The 21,937-nt window shown below is 44.9% G+C and overlaps 1 protein-coding gene across 6 annotated transcripts in view; it reads right to left on the bottom strand.

Annotated features, from left to right (window-relative positions):
• Positions 1-21,937, bottom strand: part of RASAL2 (RAS protein activator like 2) — a 770,134-nt gene that overhangs the window by 118,029 nt on the left and 630,168 nt on the right. The window lies entirely within an intron of this gene.

Here is a 21,937-nt window from a genome sequence, read left to right as displayed (position 1 = left end):
TACAATGAGGCCTGGAAGGTTACTCAAATTGAAACAGCAGAGAGAATACGGGAAATTGACCGTATTAATTTGGAAAAATCACTTTCTGTAGTGGACAATGGGTTAATGACTCTGTCCTCCAGAATTTTTTCTTTGGACAGCATTGTGTCGTCAGCAATCGATATATTATCGCAAGACTTACTGTTATTACAACACGGTCAGTCACAATTGCGTTCTATTGTACAGCTTGGCTTGACGTTACAAAATCTGCGTTAAGGCTATGTGCCTTGGCGTTTAATCAACACAACGTCACTATTCCAAATCTTTAACCTTACTGATAGACAAATCGGTATGGCACAAAAGGGTGCTGATTATACAATCTTGAGCATTGAAAAACTAGAAAGATTACCAATGACAATGTCAGAACGACCTGTCAGTGAATGGATAATACATGGGATAATAAATATTCCAATCTCAACCTTCAGGTTTCAATACTGCCAAAAATATATACAGGCTGGCATGTACGAGAAATTGGGAAAGGGGTACCTTAAAACAACATGGAACCTGCCCTATTCACATGCATGTGTCAGTAATAAAGGACAGAAAGTGTTTCTTAGTGGCAACAATTGTGCGATGTCACTAAGTGGCACACTTCTGTGTAACGGAATTAGTTTGCATGAAGCCTGTGAAGGGAATTCATACAACCTTTCATGGCGCACCTGCAACAGAAATAGAACCATTCTTTCAAAGACTCTACAATGGGAGTTACATTCTTATTGTAGACCGCAGATGTTGTAATCTTATGCCCGGGACTCCTTATCTAGTAACTACGACTGCGAAGGTCAAGTGCTGTGGACGCTCGTTGTTCCCCAGCTCCTTCCCAGACAGGGAGGCAAGGGCATGGCCCGATTTGAAAATTACTTCTATTCGAATAGATACTTTAAGCAGAATGAAAACAGTCCTTCTTCAGACGCCTACCAGGCTCTCGTCATCAAAAGAAACGTATGATCTACAAGTCGCAAGGACGACTGCAGAGATACATACATTATTATCAACTAATTCCCCCGTACATTTCGCGGAAATCCTGAATGAAATCTTAAATATTTCTGATACCAATGGGGTCTCAAAGGTATTTAAGACAGTATTTTCGATGGCATTAACACCATTCAAAGCCATACTGGGTATTTTTCCAGATTTCGTTCATTCGATTTTTGGCGGACTTCCCCTGATCTTGGGACTAATTGCAGGAATCCTATTCTTAGTCCTTATTTTTCGTTATGGCAACCCATGTCACAGACAAAACTCTTGCGACAAGGGAAGAAACAATCCTAGCCATTGGATACCGGGACCGGATATCAAAAATCCTGGGACTCTCCCGGCTTAGAGACCTGAACATGACTTGGTTTCTATCATTTCGACCAATGTGGCAAAGATGTGTTTTACCTGTATTGAGGTGTCTGCTATGCGGAGAAGAATGCGTGTTAGACACCTGTCTGACGCTACAATCGGATGCGCCGATGGATGCAGAAACATTGTTGAGCCCGATCAAGGTTCATGCTTTGTGCTGCCCTCAAAGGCTACCAATCCTGATGACGGCATTCGTGGAAGCTTCACCACTACGATTGATGGGTAGTGAAGTTCAAGATGAAAGCAGCATCGAACAGGTACGAACAGGTACGACCTTCTGTCAGCAATGCGAATCAGAATGTCAATGGAGACAATCATGCGCAAGAATGCATGATTACACCTATTTCTGAGTTAGTGGAACTTTCCCAGGAAGCTGTTGACAGTTTTTTCGAAAGCCTAAATGATATGATGTTCTCACCCGAACAGAAATAGAGACTTTTGAACAAGCCCGCACACGGCGTTCCCTGAATTCGGCCTTCAACTTTAAAAATAAAGTCACATGAACAATTTCGCTCCAGTTCACGGACAGCAATTTTTCAGCAGCCCCAAAATATTTTTTCATATTTTTCGGGACATTATCTTCTGCTTAAAGTAAGAACTATTCTTAGAGAACTAAGGTTTCTAAATTTTAGATAGCTTATAGACATTAGCTGCCCGCTGGCATGTTCATAAATATTTTATTCTGTGATGGAATGGTCTCGAAACTTTTTTCTGTATTTAAGAAACCATTTCATGTGTAATTCTCATATACCATACAAGCAATAATGTATACAAATGCGATTACTTTGGCATTATTCTACAGCTTGAGTGCATACAATATATATGTCTGCAATTTTTCAGTATATTTGAAAATTTCAAAATGCATTTATGTATTTTGGGGTGGTAAGGTATACACACTACTCTATAGTATGTTGTACTATGTTATACTATGCCTAGATTAGTAAATATGTCCATAGTTAGCGTGGAGTGGGTGTCATGTATTCCTATAGGTCCTGAATCGATCCCCCTATTCCTGACCCTATTCTAGTTAAACAAACCAACAAGTTAACTAGCAGTCAGCCCATGAGGCAGAAAACCCCCATGATGCAGATACCGTTATCTGACGCAGTCACACTACGGCACAGGAACGTGTTATCTGATTAGGTCATAACGCTTGCGATCTAATTAGACAAGCCTAAATGATATTCCTCCAGCCCCTGATAAGGCATACGGAGTTCTCATAACAAATCAAACCTATGACAACCTGGGCAAAACCCTGCGGCCATTGTTTTGATTTCACCGAGAACTTTAGTAAAAGAATGTGCTAACGAGCAAGTCGTATGACATCTTTATTGACGTATCTATGTCCATCCTTACGTCAATCTCGGCACCTTAAAGGTATAAATATTACCGATCTTGCCATATGCAAACACACGCGTGGTGACGAGACGGAGCAGCCATACTTGCCGAAGCGAAGAGCAGAGCAGACCCCGCTGGCAGCAGCCCCGCCTTTCTGACGCGCTGAGAGACGCACTGCTTTCTCCTGCCGAGAATCCAGCACCGGCGTTTCTGGGCAGCCCTCGCAGGCCGCCTGGAATATCGAGACCAGAGAGAGAGATACCATTCCTCATTCATCCTAACTTCCAGGTACAGAACTGAATAACCCCTCACAGAGAATTCTTTAGTTATTCACTTGGCAAAAAAAAACTTAACTTAAACTGTAACTTTCTATTCCCGCCCACGTATTAGACTTAGGTCAGGTACACGGGGTAGGCGTATCTAGAAACACCAGTTGAGTACGTTTAGTCAAATGTATATGTGTATGTAATATATTTTATTCATTTTAAAACATCTTATGGCTTAGAAACCATATCAATGTTTTTACAGTATTATTTTATACTATTGCTTTTAATGTATGCACTTTACTTAACTATAAGTATTGCAATAATATCGATCCATTTCTCTTGTATGAGAAAAGAGACTGATCAATAAATAACACCTTTTTATTGAACACGCCCGTCTCTTCCTTTTCTCTACATTCTGATGAGACTAAGAATGCACGTACTGACTGAGGAAAAATAATTTGCCTTTTGTTCACACGACTCTCGAGATTGACTCTTGATTAGGGGAGAGCAAAGTTGTCATGTTCTATGGTTGTCAGAAACTAAATCCCTTCTTGTCTAATCAGGGAAGTTAAGTCCTCCTTGAACATTCGAGAAAGTTTCTAGTGAACTCTGAGCTAAGCTGGCAAACCCAAAACTTTAAGTCTAGTATCGACAGTAGTAGACCTAGTTAACGTCTGGTCTAGGCCTTTACTGCTGTAGGTATTATTCCAATGCGCAGAGCTTATTGGGAAGATAGGAACTACACTACAATTGATCTCCGTAGAGCTTTGGCCATATGCAGTAGATTTTAAAATTTACCCCGGAACCGAGAGTGATCATCGTCCTCTATAGCTCATGTTAATACCCAAACCTTTTGTATCTATCCCCAGTGGGTGAAAGAGAAAATAGTACCACTGAGGTTGTGCTTTTAATAAGCAATAACAGGCAAGCTGTTAAGTGGCTGAACATTTTAGACAATATTAGCTCTATGGCTAATATTTATAGTACCTTTGCTGAGATAATTATACCCTTTTTAGAGTTACCAGCTGAGGAAATCCCAGTGTTGGATTTACACAACAAATCGATACATGCCCTAGCCCCAATATTAAGCAATCTACCTAAAGGAAGGAATAGTGACGGTAAAGGACACAGCAAGATGGGTATTCCCTGGTACAATAAAGACTGTTGGATAGCTAAGACAGAGCTAATCCAAGCAATTTAAAACAATAATATAGTAACAGTAAGGGAAAAAAGACATAATTATAAAAAACTACTTACAAAAGCGGAAAAAGATTGGGAGGAAGATAATTGGACAGACCTAATTAATGCAGCCAGGTCCAAAGGCCAAGCCGGCTTTTGGAGAATCATAGCTAAAGGGAATAAAATGGGCTGGTCCAACAAAGACCTGTTTCTAGATGAAAAAACATGGGTTGATCACTTCTCTAGGCTTTATTCAGATACAAATAAGGATCAATTTGCCTAAACTAAAAACATGGAGCTGGCTGCAAAGGCAGTCAATTTGCAGTTCAGCCTGGACGAATTATAAAGGCAATCGAGGCCATTAAATGAGGGAAAGCTCCAGGGCCTGCTAAAGTTCCAGGAGATTTATTAAAACATGACTTAGAGGTTTGGGGCTCATATATAAACTTTTTGTGTAATACAATAGTGACAGGGAATCCAATACCTGAAACGTGGAACGGGGCAGAGATAGTGACAATTTTTAACAAGCATTTGCAATGCAATAGGTCTCGCATTAGGAAAGTTTGAGCTATTGGTATTGTAAATGGCAAAGTTTTTATTTATGTTTTTTTTTTAAAAATAGCTAAATTAATAGCTTTGTCATTTACAATGCCAATAGTTATAACTTTCGCAAATGTGATACCTATAGCATTTGTAATGCAATATGTTTTGTATTTACATGACTTAGATGTATTGATATTACAAATAACAATGGCGTTTAATTTTTTTAAATAACTAATACTTAAATAAAAGTTATTGTAATTTATAATGGCAATAGCTTAAACTTTTCTAAAGAACTTTTGTGAAATTATGTTCAGTGTATTTTATTGTGACGAAAATCCAAGAACAGAAGTGAAATATTAACATCTTTTTGTGACATTTGCAATAAAGCTTGAAACATTGATAGCGTATATTTGAACCACTTGTTGATGAATGGTTGCACAGATTGATTCTGTGAGGAAAGACAACGTCCTTCCAGACAATGTATTTCACAAAAACAGAACAGTGCTTAGAAGCATTAGGGAGCCAAGTGAAGCATTTGTTGCAGTTTTCTCTTACCTTACAACAACTGCCAGGGCAGGGAAATCTTCGCGAGAGCGCGTGCTACAGTCCGTCCAGAGCTCGCGCCGCCGGCCTGCGACCAGGAAGTCAGGCAGGCCGGGCGGGACAACCGGAAACAGGAAGTAGGAGGGCGGGAGTCTACCCCGCCTCCCACGGAAGAGCCGCGATTGTTTGGAGCACCGGAGCAGGCAGGAGCCTACCCTGCGCCCCGGTGCCGAAGAAGGGAGGAAGAGTCCTGCTGCCGGGCCCTACAGCTGCCGATGAGAGCCGCTATACCAAGGAAGCCGGTGAGTGGGGCTTCGCCTTGTTACTGAGCTGCGAGGGCGGGGGGCATGTGTGTGTGCGAGCGCGTGCGGCGGCGGGCTGTGTATGTGTGTGAGCGTGCGTGCGTGTGTGTATGTGTCTTGGAGTCCGTGTGTATGCGTGTGTGTGTGTGACTGTGGGGGGGGGAGGGGGTTGCCTGTCTGGGTGCCTGCGTGTCTGTGTAAGTGTAAGTGCGTGTGCGCGCGTGTGTGTGTCTGTGTGCATGCATGCGCGTTAGGCTGACTTGCTGGGAGTATGGGAGGGAAGTGCGCGGCGCGGGACGGAACGTGCGCGTTCGCGCACACAAATCCGGCTTTCAAGCTCGTAACACCCTCTTGTCCTTCCTTCCCCCGAGACAGGCAACATTAGGTCTCCAGCTGGACACATCCTTTGGATGCTAACTCCAGCTCGACCTAAAAAGCCATGTGTATCATTAAGCTGATTTAGCACTTGTGTGACTTAAGGGTCTGACTTGTGTCCTCTTTTACAGTACAGTAGTGTAGTCCAATGAGAGAGGCATAAAGAACTGGTTGATGCACATAACTTTCTCAAGGGCCAACACTGGCTTAAAGGGGCAGTCCAGTGAATGATATCATAATACAACTGAACACTCTTGCAGATTTCAACAAACCAAACAATCTTCTAGAATGCTTATTATTGCTGATTGGTGGAGATGAGGACTGGGTAAAGAGGATCTTTTTTCCTGTGCCAGGGAGGGCCCCTTTAAGATGGGCCCTACTATGTTTATCAAATATGGGGGACTAGGAGCGTATTCAGGTTCAGCATACATGCTCCTAGCAAACTGAGCTTTCTACAAGTGGTATGCAGTTACCGGAGAGAGCGAGCGAGTGAGTGAGTGAGAGAGCGAGTGAGTGAGAGAGTGAGAGAGAGAGAGTGAGAGAGAGAGAGTGTGAGTGAGAGAGAGTGTGAGAGAGAGAGAGTGTGAGAGAGAGAGTGAGAGAGTGAGAGAGAGAGAGAGTGAGAGTGAGAGTGAGAGTGAGAGAGTGAGAGTGAGAGAGTGAGAGTGAGAGAGTGAGAGTGAGAGTGAGAGAGTGAGAGTGAGAGTGAGAGTGAGAGTGAGTGAGAGTGAGAGTGAGAGTGAGAGTGAGAGTGAGAGTGAGAGTGAGAGTGAGAGAGAGAGTGAGAGTGAGAGTGAGAGTGAGAGTGAGAGTGAGTGAGAGTGAGAGTGAGAGTGAGAGTGAGAGAGAGAGAGAGAGAGAGAGAGTTGCTACTACAGGTCGAACATGTCCTATAGGGTCAGCCTTGGGGGCACTTCTTTAGAAATAAGTGCCTTCACACACCCAGATGAGTGTCATGCTTCATCATCGGGCTTTTGCTCCACATTGGGCCAGCGCTGCAATGCCCGAAGGGCACCATCAAGGGGGAACTTTACCGGAGATCTTTATTCTTGCCATCTGTGAAGGCTGTAAATACAAGCCCAAGGCAACCCAGGGCTGCTAGTCGCACAGCAATTGGGCAAAACGCCTCTGTAATTTAAATGGAATTTTTTCACAAGTATTCAAATTTCAGATTAACATTTATTTTTCAAAGAAAAGTTATCTTTCTCTTCCACATTATACATCAAAATTATATTTGTGTCTACTTGTTTCACAAAATATTCATGGTCAAAAACATGGAGCACTTGAAAATATTAACACAACATATTTTCAATCCAAGTGAAATTATAATAACGATTCATCAGTAATTGAAATTCAAAAAGCAAAACCCAATGCATTTCGGGTACATAGTGCACCCTTCTTCAGGGGATTAAACAGTTGCAAACAAAATTCAAAGGTCCTTGAGTGATTGGTCTCTCAAATTGCAGATTCAACAGGATCTAAAAAACAACAACAAACCAAACTCTAATAAGTAATTACATATGTACAGGTTACATCTCGCAAGAGCGTGCTGGAGTGAACACTGAAGAAGAGCGACCAAAGGTACACGCCACCATAAAACACCCGTGTTTCGTAAAGCAATCACTAAATATGAGATGTGCAAGTCTAAACAACTTATAGAAGAAAGCAAGTTTAAGTAGAAGTATTTACATTCTCAGAAGTGGGAAGCATGCTCCTGACTGTGTCAACCTATAAAAACGTGCTGGTGGTAGTTACACCAAGTGGACTACTGTGCTCGACTGTTAACCTTTAATCCAAAATACCTGAGAGAACAAAAAATATGTACGGTCCTATAAACAACTTTTCATTACTCTTAATTGCTTGTCCAGCGAAAAGCCTCTCTGTACCAACACCTGCATGATACATAAATACCGGTCTGTTACTACTACCATACAATATACTTTAAATAAGTAACTGCTTGACTCTGACCAGGTAACATGTCTTACCGCCACTCTTACATGCGGGTCCACGCGCTGTTCAGAAATAGTCGCCCTGCTGCTCTCTGTATTTAAATAAGAAACTCGTGATGAGTTATTTGTTACGCTGGCAACCACCCTTACCTAGAGTCTCAGTTGTTGCTCAATACGAACACTAACCTGGCGCCTCCAACAACGGCGTCCTGAATGAATTCCCGGTGCGAGTCCGCCCTGCCGATCACGTGGTGCGGAACTCGCCCGGTGTTTACTACCTGGATAAACACAAAGAAGGGACTATCTGTGCGCTACTTGGATTATCCTCATTACTTATGGCAGTCTTATTGCTTTCTGCCTTCTACATGCTATACACCTAAACTACACGTGTCATGATGATCTTCAAAGAACCCATCTGAAATATTGTTAATTATTATTAATGGTGGGGTGCGGTGTCATTCTGTAATCAAAGAAATAGTTCAAAATATATTCTCATGTATGTTGTTTTACTCGATTATATGGCAACCTCTGCCCTAATATCAAAAATTCCCGCTATATACATACACTAGATATACAAATATCTAAGAGGACAAACTGAATGTAAAAAGAGTATTACGTGTGCAAAAATAAATAAAAAGTGCATGTAACCAAAAAGCTCAAGTGTAAAAAACCTCTGATTACCACAGACTCATTCATTGTGCTGTTAGCTCAATCGTGTACTAGCTGAAACTAAGAATAGGTAGAAAAAGGAAAAAGAAGATAGCATGAATAGGTTTCAAGACTCAGTGTTCCTCCTTACAATCTGACATACATTCTGTTATGAAATTTAAAGAAAACACACAAGTTCGTAATGATCATTTAAACCATTCGGATTGATTGTTCCCAAGAATTTTATCCAATGTGTTTCCCTTCTAGCTAGAAGTGTATGCAAATCCAATCCTGGGGAGCGCTCTATACATTCTAGGACTGTGTACCTTAATTGGGGAATTGTGTGTTTAGCTTCTACCCAATGTCTAGCCAATGGGGAAGTTGTGGTGCGATTCCTAATACGACTTTTATGTTCTACTATGCGAGTCTTTATTTTACGACTCGTGCGCCCCACGTAAACTAGTCCACAAGGACACTTGATCGCATATACAACTCCTTCTGTGTTGCAATCTGCATTATGTCTTAATTTGATGCTCACCCCTGATTGCGGGTGAGGAAATTGATCACCTGTGATAACGTTACCACATTGTCCGCAGTTATAGCATTTCATCATACCCCTTTCTCTTTGTCGGGTGGAGTTAAAAGTTCATTCCGAGTTTTTTTTGATGTTGCCTGTGCAGCTTCATTCATTCAGGCAACATCAAAAAAAACTCGGAATGAACTTTTAACTCCTAAAGAAAAAATACCCATGCAACGTGAGGTATTTGTTCTTAAGAATTCCACGCAAGCAACACAAATTAAAACAGCAATCAGGAACCGTTGGGAACTAATCGAAAATGAACCTGACTTTAAAACAGTTTTTCATGGCAGTCCCCTTTTTGCACATACCAGAACCAAGAATCTAAGGGAACTCTTGAAACCTCAAAAAAGAACCACCCGACAAAGAGAAAGGGGTATGATGAAATGCTATAACTGCGGACAATGTGGTAACGTTATCACAGGTGATCAATTTCCTCACCCGCAATCAGGGGTGAGCATCAAATTAAGACATAATGCAGATTGCAACACAGAAGGAGTTGTATATGCGATCAAGTGTCCTTGTGGACTAGTTTACGTGGGGCGCACGAGTCGTAAAATAAAGACTCGCATAGTAGAACATAAAAGTCGTATTAGGAATCGCACCACAACTTCCCCATTGGCTAGACATTGGGTAGAAGCTAAACACACAATTCCCCAATTAAGGTACACAGTCCTAGAATGTATAGAGCGCTCCCCAGGATTGGATTTGCATACACTTCTAGCTAGAAGGGAAACACATTGGATAAAATTCTTGGGAACAATCAATCCGAATGGTTTAAATGATCATTACGAACTTGTGTGTTTTCTTTAAATTTCATAACAGAATGTATGTCAGATTGTAAGGAGGAACACTGAGTCTTGAAACCTATTCATGCTATCTTCTTTTTCCTTTTTCTACCTATTCTTAGTTTCAGCTAGTACACGATTGAGCTAACAGCACAATGAATGAGTCTGTGGTAATCAGAGGTTTTTTACACTTGAGCTTTTTGGTTACATGCACTTTTTATTTATTTTTGCACACGTAATACTCTTTTTACATTCAGTTTGTCCTCTTAGATATTTGTATATCTAGTGTATGTATATAGCGGGAATTTTTGATATTAGGGCAGAGGTTGCCATATAATCGAGTAAAACAACATACATGAGAATATATTTTGAACTATTTCTTTGATTACAGAATGACACCGCACCCCACCATTAATAATAATTAACAATATTTCAGATGGGTTCTTTGAAGATCATCATGACACGTGTAGTTTAGGTGTATAGCATGTAGAAGGCAGAAAGCAATAAGACTGCCATAAGTAATGAGGATAATCCAAGTAGCGCACAGATAGTCCCTTCTTTGTGTTTATCCAGGTAGTAAACACCGGGCGAGTTCCGCACCACGTGATCGGCAGGGCGGACTCGCACCGGGAATTCATTCAGGACGCCGTTGTTGGAGGCGCCAGGTTAGTGTTCGTATTGAGCAACAACTGAGACTCTAGGTAAGGGTGGTTGCCAGCGTAACAAATAACTCATCACGAGTTTCTTATTTAAATACAGAGAGCAGCAGGGCGACTATTTCTGAACAGCGCGTGGACCCGCATGTAAGAGTGGCGGTAAGACATGTTACCTGGTCAGAGTCAAGCAGTTACTTATTTAAAGTATATTGTATGGTAGTAGTAACAGACCGGTATTTATGTATCATGCAGGTGTTGGTACAGAGAGGCTTTTCGCTGGACAAGCAATTAAGAGTAATGAAAAGTTGTTTATAGGACCGTACGTATTTTTTGTTCTCTCAGGTATTTTGGATTAAAGGTTAACAGTCGAGCACAGTAGTCCACTTGGTGTAACTACCACCAGCACGTTTTTATAGGTTGACACAGTCAGGAGCATGCTTCCCACTTCTGAGAATGTAAATACTTCTACTTAAACTTGCTTTCTTCTATAAGTTGTTTAGACTTGCACATCTCATATTTAGTGATTGCTTTACGAAACACGGGTGTTTTATGGTGGCGTGTACCTTTGGTCGCTCTTCTTCAGTGTTCACTCCAGCACGCTCTTGCGAGATGTAACCTGTACATATGTAATTACTTATTAGAGTTTGGTTTGTTGTTGTTTTTTAGATCCTGTTGAATCTGCAATTTGAGAGACCAATCACTCAAGGACCTTTGAATTTTGTTTGCAACTGTTTAATCCCCTGAAGAAGGGTGCACTATGTACCCGAAATGCATTGGGTTTTGCTTTTTGAATTTAAATTACTGATGAATCGTTATTATAATTTCACTTGGATTGAAAATATGTTGTGTTAATATTTTCAAGTGCTCCATGTTTTTGACCATGAATATTTTGTGAAACAAGTAGACACAAATATAATTTTGATGTATAATGTGGAAGAGAAAGATAACTTTTCTTTGAAAAATAAATGTTAATCTGAAATTTGAATACTTGTGAAAAAATTCCATTTAAATTACAGAGGCGTTTTGCCCAATTGCTGTGCGACTAGCAGCCCCGGGTTGCCTTGGGCTTGTATTTACATGATTGTTACTTAGGAGGGAGTTTGGCACACAACCCTCACACTAGTAAGCACGCTAAGATTTCTTTACCATCCACATAACTCATTCTAACCATTGAGTACAGGAGTGCAGTTCCACCTTACACAAAAAATCTGTGAAGGCTGGGCATGTGGCTAGTGGTGTAGATTGGTGTGAGCTAGTGCAAAAGTGTTTGCGTAATCTAAAAATAGCACAAGGTGTCCTCTCCAAAAATAATTTTAATGACAGAGTCCACTTGCTTATATTAAAAATAACGACGCTGTCCACTAGAAATAATCATCTAAGTCCACATGTTTCAAGCCTTTGTCAGTCAAGGAATGATCTAGTGGCCAGTCTTCGGGACCTATAAAATCTAATCTACACAGTGAATGGAGTATCCCTATGTGAGGTCTAGATGTAACCCCATTCCCACTTTACCTCTCCTACTATGTCCACAGCTGCATGCAGGAATACACACTGCCAAAAAGGAGATCAGGACATTTACACTCTTAGGACCCCAAGATCGAAGCTCACGCTCTTTTGAATGTATCTCTAGCCCATGCAGCTCCCCTATGTACCGCGTGTGGTCATTAAGGACAATGTATAGTCACCATGTGTGTTTTAAGGGCCACTGAGGTGAGAGAATCACCTGCCAGCACAGATTTGTTGCTCATTTAGTTTACTGCAACTGTCTGAATACAACTCTGTTTTGGCGTATCTGAATGCCACAGTGAGTTAGCAGGTGCTGACAGAGAGGGCTATAGTTGTAAAATAGTTACTTATGCATTTCAAAACAATCACTCAAGTGAGGCAAAAGGATACACTCAAATAGTCAACAGCATTAGTTGAGAGATGAATATTCCAATGGGCTCAGCTAATAAGCGATTGACAAAGTTACAAACCAATCGCTGAAAAAGACTGATCAAATAAGCGAGTAATTGATAAGGGAAGACCCAAAGCCCGCTCTATGTATATTGTTGCCATGAGGTATTGACAGGTTTGTTGCCAAACTCCAGATCTAAAAAGATGTGTTTTTGATTGTTGAAAAGCTAAGAAAGATGGTTGCCTTCAGCTAGCGTGACAGATAGCTGTGTCAGATAGAAACCTTCCGCTGGCAGAATGACGTTTAGAAGCATTAGGGAGCCAAGTAAAGCATTTGTTGCAGTTTTCTTTTACCTTACAACAACTGCGGGGGCAGGGAAATCTTCGCGAGAGCGCGTGCTGCAGTCCGTCCAGAGCTCGTGCCGCCGGCCTGCTACCAGGAAGTCAGGCAGGCCGGGCGGGACAACCGGAAACAGGAAGTAGGAGGGCGGGAGCCTACCCCGCCTCCCACGGAAGAGCCGCGATTGTTTGGAGCACCGGAGCAGGCAGGAGCCTACCCTGCGCCCCGGTGCCGAAGAAGGGAGGAAGAGTCCTGCTGCCGGTGAGAGCCGCTGCACCAAGGAAGCCGGTGAGTGGGGCTTCGCCTTGTTGCTGGGCTGCGAGGGCGGGGGGCATGTGTGTGTGCGCGCGCGTGCGGCGGCGGGCTGTGTGTGAGCGTGCGTGTGTGTGTGTGTATGTGTCTTGGAGTCTGTGTGTATGCGTGTGTGTGTGTGACTGGGGGGAGGGGGTTGCCTGTCTGGGTGCCTGCGTGTCTGTGTAAGTGTGTGTGCGCGCGTGTGTGTGTCTGTGTGCATGCATGCGCGTTAGGCTGACTTGCTGGGAGTATGGGAGGGAAGTGCACGGCGCGGGACGGAACGTGCGCGTTCGAGCACACAAATCCAGGAAAAAAGCTCGTAACACCCTCTTGTCCTCCTTCCCCCGAGACAGGCAACATTAGGTCTCCAGCTGGACACCTGCATCCTTCGGATGCAGTTTACCAGCTCGACCTAAAAAGGGTAATCGACATGATCCTGCAAATTACCGTCCTATTAGTTTAATCGATATTTTACAAAAAGTTTTTGCCAGGCATATTTTAAATAGATTAACTGAGTGGATAGAGGAGACCAACGTTAAGTCAAAATACCAGGCAGGGTTCAGAATTAAAACTAGCACGGTCGATCAAGTTTTCAGGTTTACATGTATATGCTGGAAATACATTAATGTAAAGAAAGGTAGTTTATATATCGCCTTTGTAGATTTAAAGGCGGCGTTCGATCTGGTACCCAGGCATTTATTGTGGAATACGTTGAAATGCTAATTAGGTAACATGAAGGGAACTTTGCTAAAGTAAGATGGGGTCCAAGGGGTTAGTTAACCAAGGCGATACCAGTTAGCAGAGGAGTGCGTGAGGGGGTTCGTACTGGCACACACGCTCTACTCACTCTATGTAAATGATATCCCAAAACATCTGGAATCCTGTAACAAGCATTTACAATGCAATAGGTCTCGCAGCATTAAAGTTTGAGTTATTGGCATTGTGAATGACAATGCATTGCATACATTTTTTCGAAAACTCTGAATTAGTGTATAAAGATGATTTGCAAACTCTCAGATGTTGCTTAATAATAAGGAGAGTTGGGAATAATTAGGATATGCTATCTTTTGCTATCCTGTGTTTTTTTTGTTATGCTATGTTGTGTTTTGTTATGCTATGCTGTGTTTTGTTATGCTATGCTATGTTTTGTGATGCTATGCTGGTGAGGGTGAGTGTGAGTGAGTGAGTGAGGGTGAGTGAGTGAGGGTGAGAGAGGGTGTGTGAGGGTGAGAGATGGTGTGTGAAGGTGAGAGGGGGTGTAAGGGAGGGTGAGGCGGTGTGAGGATGTGGGGGCGAGAGGGTGCGGGGGTGTGTGAGGGTGAGGGGGTGTGTGAGGGAGGGGGTGGGCGTGTGAGGGTGTAAGGGCGAGGGTGTAAGGGTGAGTAAGGGTGTGTGAGTTCGAGAGGGAGTGAGGGTGTGTGAAGGTGAGGGTGTGTGAAGGTGAGGGTGTTTGAGGGTGAGGGTGTTTGAGGGTGAGGGGGTGTGAGGGTGACGGGGTGTGCAGGTGATGGGGTGTGAGGGTGACGGGGTGTGAGGGTGACGGGGTGTGAGGGTGACGGGGTGTGAGGGAAAGGGGGTGTGAGGGAAAGGGGGTGTGAGGGGGGTGAGGGAGGGTGAGGGTGTGTGAGTGTTGGGGGTATGTGAGCGTGAGGGTGTGTGAGGGTGTAGCAGGGATTGCATGTGACTTACTGGCAGCTCTCTTGTGAGGTGTACAAAGACAGAAGGTAAAGAGTAATACACAGGAGCTGATTAATTGCACACACATCTCAGGAACTTTGATTCCCACCCTCCGCAATTTTGCAGTACATAAAGTAGTCCATTTGTATGCGAAATTCGAACTATCGATGCTTTCGTACAGCGGGCCCTGTCTGGGACAGCCCTGCTCTGTTGCAATAGCTGCAGTGTGCTGCCAGGGGTGTTGGAGAGCTCTTTGCTACTAAGGTCGCTCCTTCCTCAGCGTGGTTGCTGAGCCAATTCTTTCAGTTATGATGCACCTTCATAGCTGAAAGCCCAGTAATTACTCTTGCTTTAATCCTTCAGTGTTTCCTCTAAAAAAACAAGTAAGTGTTGCAGGACAGACTGGAGGCCTTGGAACCTTAGTCCTGGACGTGACAGAAAATTGTGGGCGAACAGTGTCATCGCCTGCGTGAAGGGGCCGGTTATAAAGGGAAACCCCTGCCTGCCTGGTCTAAACTTGGGCTGCGCTGAATGTGTGCCACTCACGCTGCGAGAGTTGTTTCTGCAGCTGTAATGGGAAATCATTAAATGACCTCTCGGAACACATGCCTCAAACGGAACCCGCTGCCCCCTCTGGAGAGGAGGACCCCTCCTGGCACCAGTGCTGTACGGGCAAGTGTGCAGCTACCCCTTGGTTGGACTAGTGCACTGCCCCTGGTGTTCATGCCCACATCCTGGAGGTACCACAGCACAACAGCTGGATGGGCTCGTGTGAGCAGGACTGCGCCAGGCAGCACGTTGTGGAGTGGGAGGCGCTGGCTGCTCGAGGAAGCCGAGTGTCCCAGTGCACTACCACTGATGTGTATTACCACCTCTCGGAGGCGCCACAGCACCAGAGCTGGTCCTTGCCTGGGCACAGGGGGCCAGTGTCGGAAGCATTGCCTCGTGCAGCACGGTTTGCACAGAGACACGTTGGTTGTCAGGGCAGGACTGCAGTCAATGTGCCTCCCTGTGAGCAGAAACGGAAGTGCACTCACTAGGGCTGTACGAGATAGGACCTGGATGCAGCAGGAGGACAGAGCAGTCCGCACTGTACGCACTGTGTTTGCCAGAAAAAAGAAAGAGGTGGATGAAACACGAATACAATGCGCTACGGCCCTGGCACTGCGCTGTCTCTGAGACTTCGCACACTGGCGCTGCCCCTGTGCCCTCATGCAGTGGGGTTATCTCGGCACCATTATGCTCTGTGCCTTATGTACTGAGACTGGCCTCGGTGCCCTCCAGCACTAACTAGCTCTGGCCACATACTCCGATGCATCCTCGGTGACCGTGTGCCTGCGTTGCCTCGGAGCCCTCATACACTGAGTCTGCCCCGGTGCCCCCGTGGACTTGCCCATGTGCCCTAGCGTTGCCTCAAAACATATACTATGTTGCCTTGGTGCCCCCAAGTACTTCTGAAGCCTCGGTGCCCACGCGCACCAGCATCTCCTCAGTGCCCTCATGCATCGGGCATTTCTAGGTGGCCACACGCACTGGGGCTGCCCTCACACCCCGGCTTTAGATTAGCGCAGGCACAGCACCCCGGCCGCTGCTCACATTATTGTCTCTAAGCCTATTAATGCACAGACGTGTAAGACGCGTATTGTTATTTACCGCATGCGGAGCCGGCGACTCTTAAAGCTGGGTTGCAGTGTATCTGGCCTTTGCTTTCTTTCAATACAGCAGCCTTTTCCGCAAACGCAACGCGCCAAAAGCGGTCCCTCAGTCCCAATACTGTCACCAAATGTGACGCATAATCTGCCTTTTCTAACAGCATAATTTAGCCTGTTGGGAGGCGCTGTTAACAAGGGAGCGAGAATAGAAAAGATGCTTGGGCAACCGACAGAGTAGGCTGATGGACCGGGGGTATTGAGGGCATGCAGGGAGGTGGGCAGCGCGCAGGCACAAGATGGGATAGGCCGGTGGGACGAGTGGGAAGGTAGTCAGTCCTCCGCTCTTGAAGTGACTGGTGGTCGGGTAGTAACTCGCACGAGAGGAAGGAGACACTGGTGTCCCTGGAAAGCGGTGCGAGGCCCAGTCTAAATTCCCTCACAGAGCGAGTTAGTGGCTCGAACCCGCACATAAGGAGAGGATGAAGCGAGCAGCTGGTGTCCCTTGTGCACCGTTAGATGCCCAGTCTTCATGTCCTCGGCCCTTAGGATGGATAGTATGTTAGGGAGCAAGGTAGTGCTTTGTGGGAGAGGATGGCGCTGGGGGGCCGGGCCTGATGCGGGGGTCGCACAGGGCGGGCATCCCACAGGGGCAGGAGCCCGTCTGCGAGAATCTCTTGGTAGCACAGCGCAGTTCTGCCCGAGGAAAGGGAGCGGGGCCAGGCAGCAGCGCAGTGCTTGCACAAGCATGGGGCTTGGTTGGCCGACAGTGGGGGGAGGTGGAGGCACAGAGGGGGGGGGGGGGCGGAGGGGCAGGCACGTGTTAAAGAAAAGTGCAGCAATAGCTGAGTCGGGTGCCCAAGGGTAAGAAGGAAGGGGTCTAATTACAAAGTTGGGGGAAGGAGGGGGGGTGTTGTTAGCCTGAACAGCATCTTGTGATCCTGGGCAGATTTATAAATGTCATCGAAGTACCAGAAAATGGATATGGTCCTGGCGTGCGCTATGGGTGCTCCGGTAAAGAGCATCAATGCTGGAGTCGCATTATGGGTACGATGTCAAAGGGCCATCCGTTTGGCAGCCGAAGAAAAGGCCGCAAGGAGTCTAATTACAAAGGAAGGGGGTGGGGGGGGGGGGGGTGTTTCTCAGCCAGACTTTCATGGCGCGGCCTGCACGACCCACTGCCAGCTCTGGGGGCTTTCAGCTGTAGGGAAGGCTGGACTCAGGCTCGGTGAGGACAGTGAGTGCCCGGGCCCCAGAGTGCCCCGCCGCTTCGGAATGATATGCGGAGGGCCCTCGGGGCGTGGGCATTGGGGGCAACTGAGCACCTGGGGGTGGCAGAGACACCTGCGAGCTTAGAGGTGGACAGGGACGCAGCCTTGCTCGGGATGGCAGGCATAGCAAGGAGACTGTACTATTACCTCGGTAGACCGGAGATGCATGCCAGGATTGAGACGCTGTCGGGTAATTGCGGAGCTGCACAATTGTGCTCCACAACTGGCTTCGCCCGCGCTCAATAGTTTAAATCTTACGCCTGAGGGCGGCTGGCTCCAGTTTGACACTTCCTCTACACCCACATCTTCCTCGTCTTCGTCGTTCTCGTCCTCTTCTTCCTCCTCATTTTCGTCTGGAGGGGTAGGGGTTGTGATCCTCGTTACCCTAGGGCGGCTTGTGATTGTAGAGGCGGCTGTTGGACGGGGCCAGTTTTGAACTACAGAGAAGAGCGAAACTGAAATCTGGTGCGGGGCGGGACTTCCGTCTTCAGAAGCCCGCGCACGCGCACACGGAGTGCCTGGCCAGAGGAGTGGTGACGCGGGGCTCTCATGTCCGAGGGAGAGCCCCACGGAGGCTGCAGTCCGGCGATGCGGTGAGTGAGGTTAGTTGGGGGGTCTCTCTGTGTGCGTGTGTGTGTGGGCGGGAGCGGCGGCGGCGGGGGGGCTGGGGACGTGTGGTGTGTGTCTGTATGTGTGCGCTCATGTGTGTGTGGGCGGGGGCGGCGGCGGGGGGGGTCTGGGGACGTGTGGTGTGTGTCTGTATGTGTGCGCTCGTGTGTGTGTCTCTGTGTGCGTGCGTGATTCATGGTGACTGAAGAGCCTGCCGGAATCGGAGCGCGCGACCTGATCCGATTCTGGCAGGCTGCATGCGTGCGCGTGCCAGTCTGTTGTCCCAAACCTCGTTAGTCCTTGAAAGCCAGAATGATTACAATAGGACTCCACTGCGACAATCGCTTTCGCGATTGCGTCGCAGTGCGAGCCCTAAAAATGACTCTCCTAAGTTGGGGGAGGAAATAATACCAGCATTATTGTTCGCCGACGACACCATCTTAATCTCGCAAACCCCAAAGGGACTGCAATGTCTCATGGATTCCTTTTATGCATACTGTCACTTGAGAGGCCTAGAAATCAATTCCAGCAAAACAAAATACATGTCTATAAATCCTCATAAATCTTTTAAAAAGAATCTAGTATTAAAAGATCAAAAACTAGAATATGTGCACAGCTTTAACTTTCTAGGGATTACACTGGATACTAAATTATCTTGGAAGCCACAACTGGAAAATAATAAAATAATCTTGCTCCAAAATTCCTCACCCATTTAAAAAAAACATGGGGCCAGCACATCAAAAGCTGTCTCCCCCACATTAGAGTTTTTTAGATATAAAGCTCAATCAGCATCCTTATATGGGGCTGAAATTTGGGGCCCTTACTGCAAGCACACTTTTTAGAAGGGAGAAAATATATTTATTCGGAAACTACTAAACATCCCTACTAGAACACCTCTATTTCCAGTGATTATGGATCTTAATCTTAAACGGACTGATCATCATGCATTATTGAGACCCCTCCTGTTTTGGAGCTCCTCCATTATAGAGAGGGCCTAGAAGAGATCATGAAGTTCGATCAGTGTAAAGAGATCCCCCGGTTTAAACATGTAGCAGTATGGATGTCCAAGTTGGGTGTTTCCCATTATTGGGAGAATCCCCTCCAATTAATTTTGGCCTGTAAAAAACAACTAAAATCATTATTTTGGGCATATATTAATGATAGGGTGCTGTATGGCTCATCTGTGGTGTCTCCTACATTAAGATTTTTAGATTTCAAAAATGTTGCGCATTTTGAACTGTTTCTCGACGAGGTGCGCCCCCAGTTAGCGAAATCCCTCTACTTGCAATTTAGGTATGGGTTCTTGCAGCTAAACATTAATAAATCTAGATGGAGTAAAAACCATGATGACAATAGCTGCGACCAGTGCACTTTATGTGCAAAAATGGCCGTAGAAAACGACTTACATATATTGTTCTTTTGTCCTGCTTATTGTGGTAAATAAATAAATAATACCTCTATTTTTGACTAGATATATAATAACAGATAGCTCAATAAATAAGAGTCAAGATTCGAGGTAGTAGGAGTATGCAGGTTTAATACAGCATAAAGGACAGGAACAGGACAACCTGCACGGGAATAGGATGGCAGCGCTGCACGGGGCAGGGACAAAGGAAATGGCTAGCTTTTAATAACAGTGCACAAGTATATATACTTAAACAAAATACATGGTGTTCAATACAATAGGCGTAGCAGTGGGCAGGGCCTGTAGCAGTCGCGAGAGATAAGGCAGAAAGTAGGTGTAACAAGAGGCGTGAACAGGGCGTATACATAGACATGTGATGTAAACATAACGGAATATGTCACAAATGGGGCGGAAACATGGAGGGGGCTACCGAAGGAGCCGGGACCTCTAACCTAGTGGTGCGCGCAAGCTGGCAATGACGTGTTACTAGGGAGAAGCTGGGGGCTATGACTTCTGAGCTAGAAGGAGAGACGAAAGTCTGGAGAGTCAGAGCGACATGTACCTAAACACTATCTAGTATCTGATGTTTAGAGAACATGTTGATAGAATCCAAAAGTTATCAGGGTAAAGGCTAACAGACACTAAGACTGGTGCATGCATTATTCTTAGGCTTCCCTGTTTTCAGTTTCTATTTTGGGTAAATTCTGGTGGTGTTTTGTCAGTGTTTTCCAGTGATTTCAATACCTGAAAAAAACAGTGCTTTTCAGTGATTTCAAATTTTCGCGCCATAAAAAACAACTGAAACGGTGTTTTGTCGGTGTTTATGGAACGCTTTGCTTTTATGATTGCTTTTTCAATTTTTCCTCAGAAACTGTATACTGCTCTACATTCCAGAAGCTTAGTAAAGTCATGAAATACTTTCTATTGTCCTTTGATTCTGCAGCTCAGATTTAACAAGCATTTGCAATGCAATAGGTCTCGCATTTATGTGAGTTTAAGCTATTGGCATTGTAAATGACGTAGCCTTTTATGTTTTAAAAACAAAAACTGGAAAGGAAGTTCCCTGTATCATCTCAGCACTTTAAAAACAATGTTTTGTAGCGTAACGCCATACTCAGTACCAATGTACTGCACTTTGAGATCTTACATGTGCCACCAGTTAGACGTGTTATAGGTGCCAACGCGCACTGCACCCTGATATGTCACATGAACTGCCAGTGCACTGCAGTCAGATGTTCTAGGCAACACTGTCCAGATTGTTTTGCTTTTATAAATATCACACGCAGCAACAACCAGAGATAATGGGATTGCTGCCCTAATTTTAGTTAATGTGACCCCCTCCTTCTGTCCTACAATCTCAGGTATTCCAGTGCAACCCTACGTTACGTACAAGTGCAGCTGGGGAGATGCGCCCAAATGTTAGAGCAGTTACTGGCTCTAATTGCTGATTCACTAGAATAGCTGCCCTTCAGACAATCCCAGTACTGTCTGTATCAACACTTCCCACTTGCTGGCGCGGGTAACACTGGCCTGTGTTTGAAGGACTGCATGCATTCCCTAAGAACGAATTCAGCTGTAATGCTCAAAAACGAAATGCCATCACCATATCGCAAGAGTATGTGGACAGATTATCCGCCTGTACAAACTCCATAAAGGCTCAGTACAGTTATAGCATATTAGATTGGAAGCACATTCATCTCTTTCAATTTTTACTACCTCATGTATTTTTGTTTGCTCACAATTGTCACTTTTACCTTATGTAACTTAACGTCTGCTCTTGTAATCTGTTCTCGTGTAATGCTCTCATCATGTATCATTTTTGTTCCTATTGTGAAGCGCTCTGATGCCTTCGGGTAAAGTCCGCGCTATATAAAAATGCATAAATAAATATATGAATAAAATTGCCTTGTAATGGCCATGACCTTCAGTAATATTATCATGGCACTTTGATAAATGAATTTTCAGTATCAGTGTCATAATCCATGCCATATCCCGGGGAGAATACTGATAGCATCAAAAGACATTTGAACGGGCCAATGGCAGAGATACCCCACAGATGGCCAGAATGGCCTATTGCATGCTTTGAACACTCTGATTATCAACTTAATGGGGCAACTAATAGCTGGCTGGCATAATTAAATCCTTGAATATCATACGTAGAATAATGATTTATGTACATTATCTAGACCAGCTACTTGCAATTCAGCAAAAATCATGCAACTCCTGATTTCCGTGGGCAACAGGTG

Source organism: Lissotriton helveticus, chromosome 1_1, assembly GCF_964261635.1.
Source record: "Lissotriton helveticus chromosome 1_1, aLisHel1.1, whole genome shotgun sequence".
NCBI lineage: Eukaryota > Metazoa > Chordata > Amphibia > Caudata > Salamandridae > Lissotriton > Lissotriton helveticus.
Note: the sequence above shows the minus strand (reverse complement) of the source record. Positions and strands in the feature narration are given on the sequence as shown.